Source organism: Equus asinus, chromosome 3 (genome assembly GCF_041296235.1).
Source record: "Equus asinus isolate D_3611 breed Donkey chromosome 3, EquAss-T2T_v2, whole genome shotgun sequence".
Lineage (NCBI taxonomy): Eukaryota > Metazoa > Chordata > Mammalia > Perissodactyla > Equidae > Equus > Equus asinus.
This window is the reverse complement of record NC_091792.1, coordinates 91,772,518-91,780,288: the sequence shown is the minus strand read 5'-3', so window position 1 is coordinate 91,780,288 and position 7,771 is coordinate 91,772,518. Positions and strand designations below refer to the sequence as shown.

The window sequence follows — 7,771 nt, the reverse complement described above, 5'->3', positions numbered from 1 at the left end:
AGGCCTTGGAGCGCCGGCCAATGAGGGGCGCCTCAGCGGTGCGTGGGGTTGGCAGATTTGGTACTTCGCCAGCCGGTTGAGCAGCGGGGTGTGTCGCTTGGGGCTAGGGGGCGGTAGCTGTGACAACTAGGAAACCGAGAACGGAACTGCAACACTTTGCCTGGGCAAAGGGCTTGAACGGCATCTGCTTTCATTGCTGTTCTTTGAAAAACTCACGGGGCAGCGTTCTTCATGACCGAACAGGCATCTTGTGATCCCTTAGGAATGTGGATTCATTCGTTCCACAAGTATTTCTATGCTTATAGAGGACATTTGGTATGCCAGGCTCTGTGCTAGGCACTGGAGGTATCCTGATGCAAATAGACTTGATAGCTGCCTTCACAGACTTTACAGTCTAATGAGGAGGAACAGGGAGAAAACAAACAGGTAAACAAGCAAATAAAATAACTAGTCATGTCAAGGAAGGAAATAGACAAGGCGTGGATACGGAAAATAATAGGAGATTGAGGTTAGAGAGGGAGGATTGTTAAATGAGAACTTTATAACATAACATTTAAGCTTAGACTCGAAGAGTGGGAAGGAAATCAGTCAGCCTGTCGTGGAACCAGAAAAACGATTATAGTTCTGGGCAGAGGGGCTAGCAGACCGAAGGTCCTGAGGTGGGGCAGCTTGACATTCTGGAAGGACAGAAAGAAAGCCAGTGTGGCTCTAGCATAGGTGGAGAGGGGAGGAACATGACACGAAGTGGACGAGGTGGACAGAGGCAAGACCTTGTAGCCAAGTCTTGGAATTTGCCTTGCATATTTTTTTTAAAGGTTGTTTTTTTTGTTTTTGCTTTTTTGCTGGGGGAGGTTCACCCTGACCTAACATTTGTTGCTAATCTTCCTCTCCCTCTCTTTTTTTTTCCTCCCTAAAGCTCCAGTACATGGCTGTATATCCTAGTTGTAAGTCTTTCTAGTTCTGTGTAAGCTGCAGCCACAGCGTGGCTACTGTCAGAGGAGTGGTGTAGTTCCACAGCCAGGAACCAGGCCTGGCCACCAATGCAGAACCCGCCAAACTTTAACCACTAGGCCATCAGAGCTGGCTCTGCATTTTAAATTTAATGAGTCTATTGAGGCGTTTTAAGCAAAGGAGTAAAAGGATCTGGTTTAGACTTAAATCATTTTCGGTTAATGTGTAGAGAACAGGTAGACTAGGTATAGGGAGCCTGGTTAGGAGACTATATCAGATGAGTCTCAAGGTGGGAAATGACCTCACTTAAACGATGGTGGTATCAGTGAAGGCAGAGAAAAGCAGAGAGATTGGGGATTTTCAACGTAAATTATTAGCTTGTTTTGACATGTTATATATCCTGGTCCCAGAACAACTGTTCTGAATCCATTGAATACTCTGTCAGAAAGCGATTGATGGCTCACAAATTCTATTAATGACATTGAGGATTATTATGTTGGGTTGAAATTAAATTTTCATGGGCTTCCTGCAATTTTCTTTCTTTTTTTTAACTTTTTATTGAAGCATAATATATATTCAGAAAAGTGCACATATTCCAAGTGTATACAGCCCAATGAATTTTGACAATCTGAACACACTTGTATATCCAGCACTCAGATCAAGAAACAGAACATTATTAACACGCAGGGACTCCATCATGCTGCCTTCCAGTCACTGCCTATCCTGACTTTCAACAACACGCTGGTTTTGCTGTCTTTGCACTTGATAGCTACAGAATCCTAAAGGATGCATTCTTTTGTGTTTGGCTTCTTTACTCAACTTTATACTTGTGAGATTCCTCCATATTGTTGCATATAGTTGTAGATCATTCATTTTATTCCATTCTGTGAATATACCACAATTTATGAATTTACTCTTCTGATGGACATTAGGCTGGTTTCCAGATGGTATTAGTATGAACATTCTAGTACCTGTCTTAGGTAATGGCCTTTTCTTTTGATGGAGCGTTTTGGTGGCTGAGCTTTAAATACAATTAAGTTTTTTTTTAAATCTGTTCATCAATAATGTAGGACCCTATATTGCGATATCTCAAACATTTAGACCAAAACTTCATGCAGATAATGAAGGACATTGCTATCACAAATGTGAAAACCTAGTGACAACAAAGGACTGTTGACATGGGAAATTTTGAGCTTGGAAATCTAAAACATTTTGAATTATGCTTGGCATTTTGACCTTCTTTTTAAGCACTTGCAAACCGCATGCCCAGCATTTGAGAACATCATGACTTTGCTACATCCTTTTACCATAATCGACTGCAATCGCAGTCATATGATAGGCAAGGTCAGTTAGGCTGTCCCAAAAAATATGCATATCTTTGCATATCTTTGATGCTAATACAGTCCTTGGAATTACATTTGAAAACTATACCATTCCACATCCTACCACAGTTGATTATGAATAAAGCCAGCAGTTTATTCCTTTTGAATTATGTACTTCTGCTTTTTGAATCTCTGAAGCATCGCTGAATATACTACAAAAAGAGTTCAACATAGAAGCTAACTCGGCCTGAGAGAACGCTGCATAATGTCCAAAAGAAGTGGACACAACACTCCATGTCTTAAGTTGAGCTCCTTTTTTTTCACTTTACATTTTAAAGAATTGAATTATTTGCTGAAAACTAGTGACTATGAAGAAATTATACCCAAGACAGTTCATAAGGCTTTGGGTAGGTGGGTGGCCTGGGCGATAATACAGTATAAAGTGAGGACTGGGGTCTTGAGTAAGCTATTTGAGATTCAGGCTAATGAACCACCGGAATCCAACTGTTAAAACATAAACTAAGGCATATTAAACATTTTAAGAGTTTGAGCAAAAATTGATTCAAATGGGGCAGCACCTCACTGGAAGTGGTTGGGAGCTCCACCGACAGAAGCTAGGGGTAAGACTTTTGTAGAGAAAAGGTGGAAGCAAAGCAAGGAAGTTATTTGATTGGCTGTAGCTTAAGCAGTTACCTTTTTTGGGAAAGCCCAGTTAGCTGTTTGTGATTGGTTGTCCTTAGGTTTCAATTTCTTAACTTTGAAGTATTTACAGGCTTAGGTTTGGGTTTGCTTCTCTAGGCTCCTAAGGCATTAAAGCCACCTCAGTCTGATGGCCTCCTTGTTTAACGGATTTAACACTACCCATTTCCCTGATTAGTTACTAATGCTCCTGGGAACCACATATGTGTAATCATGAATTGATAATTTTATTAACAGTTACTAATGAATAATCATTTGTTTCTTGTTAAAAAGTTAGAGATGGATATTTTTGTATACTTAGTGAAGTGTACCAGTGACAAATAAAAATGGCAAGTAATAGGATATATTGGAGTATATGAGGAAGCCATTTGGTATAAACCTAATTCGGCCTGACTTTGTTTTTTCCAAAAGGGCCTGACTGTGGCCGTTGAGCATGCATTGTATATACATTTCCTATGGCAAGAACAAAGGCCCTTGAGATAAAGGTGCAACTTCCCTCCTCCTCCCAACGTGGAAATTTCCTTAAAGATTAAGCATCTTTCCTTAGGCTAGGAACTGATTGCGGTGCTCACCTGTGACCAGAGACAACAGACTGGCCACCCTGCTGTGTTCACTGAGACAACAGACCTACCTGCTATTTCCATCAATCGCTGTGCCTACAGAGCAGTCTCACGACTATTGTAAAAGGGACATTTCAAGCCTATGTGAAACATCCTCTCTGGGGGTATATAACCACTCTGTGCACCCCACTTCTTTGGTGCCCTTTCCTCCTTCGGGAAGAAAGGCCCCGGGCCATAGTCCTCAGATTTCAGCTCAGAATAAACTCACCCAAATTTTCATTTATAGATTGGTTATGGATTATTTTCGTTGACACCAGAATATGCCACTGCAAAATATGCCTCTTTGGCATATGGATTATTTTGAGCTAAAGGCAACTGAGAACCAGCAGATCCAAGAAAAGCTCTTTACTTCCCTCTGCCTAAAAATACAGTATAAGTTCCCCCTTTTGTAAAGGAAATTTCCATTTATAATGGACTCTCCAGGAAGTACTAGGAAGAGAGCTGCTCCCAGAGACAACATTTCTCACCTGAGAAACTCTTGTCTGCATAACAAGTGATCCATTATTCAGCAGGAATGTCCTCCCCTGCCCTTCCCGTAGCCTGAGCTGCACCCCCGCCAGAAGCCCCCAATCCTTTCTCCTTGGTTTAACCTGAGATAATATATAAACCTCAATCATCTGGCCTCCTAGAGTCTCATTTCTCTGTGAAATTTCCATGCATACTTACATAACTAAAACCATTTACTCTCTTGTTGGTTTGTCTTTTTTTAGTTTCATATCCAGAACCCCAGCTAGAGAAGCTAGGAGGGTAGAGGGAAAACATTTTTTCTTCTCCTGCAATAGAATCGTCAATCTTCCAGGTAAGTACCTGTATGCTACTTTCAGCCTCAGGTCTAGAACATGCGCCTGGGGTACTAGGATGTACTTTTCCACGGTTCAGGCTGTCCTATCTAGAATTTTCCAGATGTCTCTTCTCTGTGCCACCAGAATAAACGCCAAAACACTGACACAAAGGATTTTTAGATCTTGTCCTTGGACCCAGTTAAAGCTTGCAGCAATGATTTTATTTTAGAATATAGTTGTTGCTTTTTTTCCCATGAGTAATTTACCCGTATGAATATGGTATAAATGAGTTTCATCCAGTACCAGTGGCATAGAGATTTGAATTATCTTTCCATTTCCACCTCTGACTTTTCTACTTGACCTTATTTAAGTATTTGTTTTCTCTATGCATCATTCTTATATAGAGCTGTTACAAGGAAAATTGTATTTTATAAATGTATGTTGTAGGAAAGGTTATAAACAAAATTGCATTTTGTTGCTTAAATCACAAAAGCTCAAAATCAAGGAGATGAAATATGATAGTCATTAGCACCCTTTGCCAAATATTTCCTGCTTTCCGCTGTCGAGGCGGTTTCTGGCCCCGTGGTGGGGTGCTATAGGAAGGCAGGGCACCTGTGACTATTTCAGGTCAATGAGTTGCAAGTGGAGGTGACAGGGTGTCTGGGTTGGAACATTTAATGTTCCTCCGCAAGACCCTCCAAGGCTCACTTCTCTCTGTCGTTGCAACCAACAACGTTCCTGATCACGGCTGCTCCTTCAGTCTGGGTCCCTGAGTGACTACGAAGAGCAGAATCCTGCTGCCAATCCATGATGGCCGTATAGCATGAGTGAGAAACAAACCTGTGTTGTTTTAATCCACTGATACTGTGTGTTACTGCATCTTGAGCTAACTTAACCTTGCCTATCCCAACTGATACAGATAGCAGCTCCACCTTAAAATCATTTGGTTGAGTTTTTCCTGAGGCAATTTTAGCCAAAGAGAAATTTTCATTCATTTTTTCAATAACTTTTCCTGAAGTTCTGTTACCCATTAGTTGTCCCAAGGAATTCAAGGGTGAGTTTGGAAGCATTTAATTGTTGTTCCAAATTGTTTTTTCCCTTTTGTTATGTTAAGGTGATGCAATCACCAACCACCCTGAACCAGGCCAAGCCTCACCCCAAGAGCGATGCCTATGACCTTTGCCTTATTTTTAATGTTAAGCTCGCTCCTGGAGGAGCTTAGACCTTATTACTATAACCTGCAGTTTATGTGAAAGCATGTTTTCCAACTGAGCCTGTGCAAGTGAATACTCACCTCTCCCTTTTGAATATTCATCCCCTATCCGAAATAAATGTCCCTGCTTCCCTTTGTTTGGGGACGCCATGAATTTGGAAATGATTCCTCATGTTCTCCTATTTGCTGCAAATATACTTTACTTCATGAGACAACTACTTCTGGCGGAGAGTCTGATTTGACTGACCAGGAGGGAACCCACTTCGGTTTCGGTAACAGTTCCTCCTGTGTATCAGGTACCGTGTACATTAGGCTCCAGGTTTATAGCAATGAACAAATAATAAAAATGTGGTCTCTGCTCTCATGAAAACTGAGAGGGGGCAGAGGAGACGGTAGGCATGTATCTGAGCATGATGACTGCTGTAACCAGAAAAGTAGGACGTTCTGTAAGTATCATCCCAGGAATTTTGTGGCTCATCATCCACTTTCTCTCTCTGTCTGTCTCTCTTTTAATTTAGGGATTATTTAGTTGCTGAATATTATACAAGGCTACCTAGAAAGAATGAGAAAGAAAAAAACAAGTTTCCAACCCTTGAGAAGTGTCTTGGAATCATAGAAAATGTACCTTGCTTGAGTCTGGAGGCTGGACTCCAACATTGCTTTCGGCCGAATGTGCAGCCTCAGACAAGTAGCTAACTTCACTGTGCCCCTGTTTCGTCAGATGTAAAATAGCACTAACTATAACCTGCCCTGGCCACCTTACATAATTGCTGCAAGAATTCAATTAGGTAGAGAAGGTAAGTGTCTCAGAAAAATAAGGGGTTGTTCTTTGAAGATTTTTATAGTACGTTAGAGAAGCCTGTAAATAGCCAGTTAAAAAAAATAATGAAAACACGTGGGCCACCTATAGAGCAACATATAAACAAATTATATTGTAACCTTCTAGCTGTGGGAAATGGGACAGAATGACACAGTAAAAATTATACCTTCAAAAATCCAAAACTCAGTGTTTATTGCCGAGTGATATCTGCTAATGCACTGCTATTAAGATATGGCTGAAACAGGCCCCAAATTCCCTTTTAATCATAAAGAATATTCTTGTCTTATTCTTTTCTTGTCAGTGGAATGAAGTGAATGTAAGGATAACCGGTTTTATACAAGTGGATAAACAACAGGAAAATGCATGCAGCCTTAAGAAAAACTGCCATTGTCTTTGAAATCTGTAATTTCAGAAGCGTGTACACTTATAACCTGTTGGCAATGATATCTAATTTGCTAAACTCTTTCCTCTTTTCTGAGTCTCATTTAGATTAGAGTTCAGAATCTCAAGGTAACTTTGTAAGAGATGATGAAAGCACGTTTATCACTGGTTGTCAGGGAAGTGAAAGCATGAGTTACTGGAATGGACAAACATCTCCTTATTTTGTACACAGAGTGGGTGTAGGCTCTGAACTGCTTTTCAGTTGGTCAGCTTCTCTTCCAATGGCAGCAAAGAAAGTATTCTTTTTCTAGCTGATTAGCATACTCTGGGAAAGTACCCAACTATGTTTCTTTCCCTGGCAGTGTTAAAAATAAACTTTAAAAAGTAGGGCTGGCATTTACTGTTTCACAGTAACCTTGGCTTTGGGTGATCTAGATTTTATATACAAAAATACTCCAGATAATGTTTTAAAAATTCAAATAAACTAATAACATAATAGTTATGCTATGAGAAATTAGCAAAAGAGAGACAGGTCTTCTTGAAGATACTTTAGAAAAAATAAGAATCGACAGCCATCTCCCCAGGTTGAAACCAAGAAAGATATCCCCAGGTCACGAAGGACAACAAAAATGGTGTTCCCTCCCTGACCCCACCTTCACGTAGACATAGCAAAGAGGCAGGAAACGCAGACCTGGAGGGAGAGCAGAGTTACAGCAAAGGAAAGAAGGGAAGGGAACCAAGAGAGGGACATCAGCCTGCCCACAGGAGGGACCACCATACAGCCTGAAATGCGACCCAGTGAGAACAGTAAGGAAATGGCCACTCAGCACTCCTTGGCAGTGAACTGTACATAACTGCCTAATGCAAGGTTCCATATTGTTTTCTACCCGTCCTCTCATTCCCTGGTTTCTTGCTCCTCCTAACTAATCCTGCACCCATGGATACTTTTTTCATCTTACAGCACTGTTTCGCAAAGCTTCAGT

The 7,771-nt window shown here is 40.9% G+C and overlaps 1 long non-coding RNA gene across 1 annotated transcript; it reads left to right on the top strand.

The window, feature by feature from the left end:
• Positions 1-287: 287 nt before the first annotated feature.
• Positions 288-6,242, top strand: LOC123283848 (uncharacterized). The gene is made up of 3 exons (XR_006524610.2): positions 288-426; positions 4,303-4,391; positions 6,106-6,242. It is a non-coding gene; the product is annotated as an uncharacterized lncRNA (long non-coding RNA).
• Positions 6,243-7,771: the final 1,529 nt, after the last annotated feature.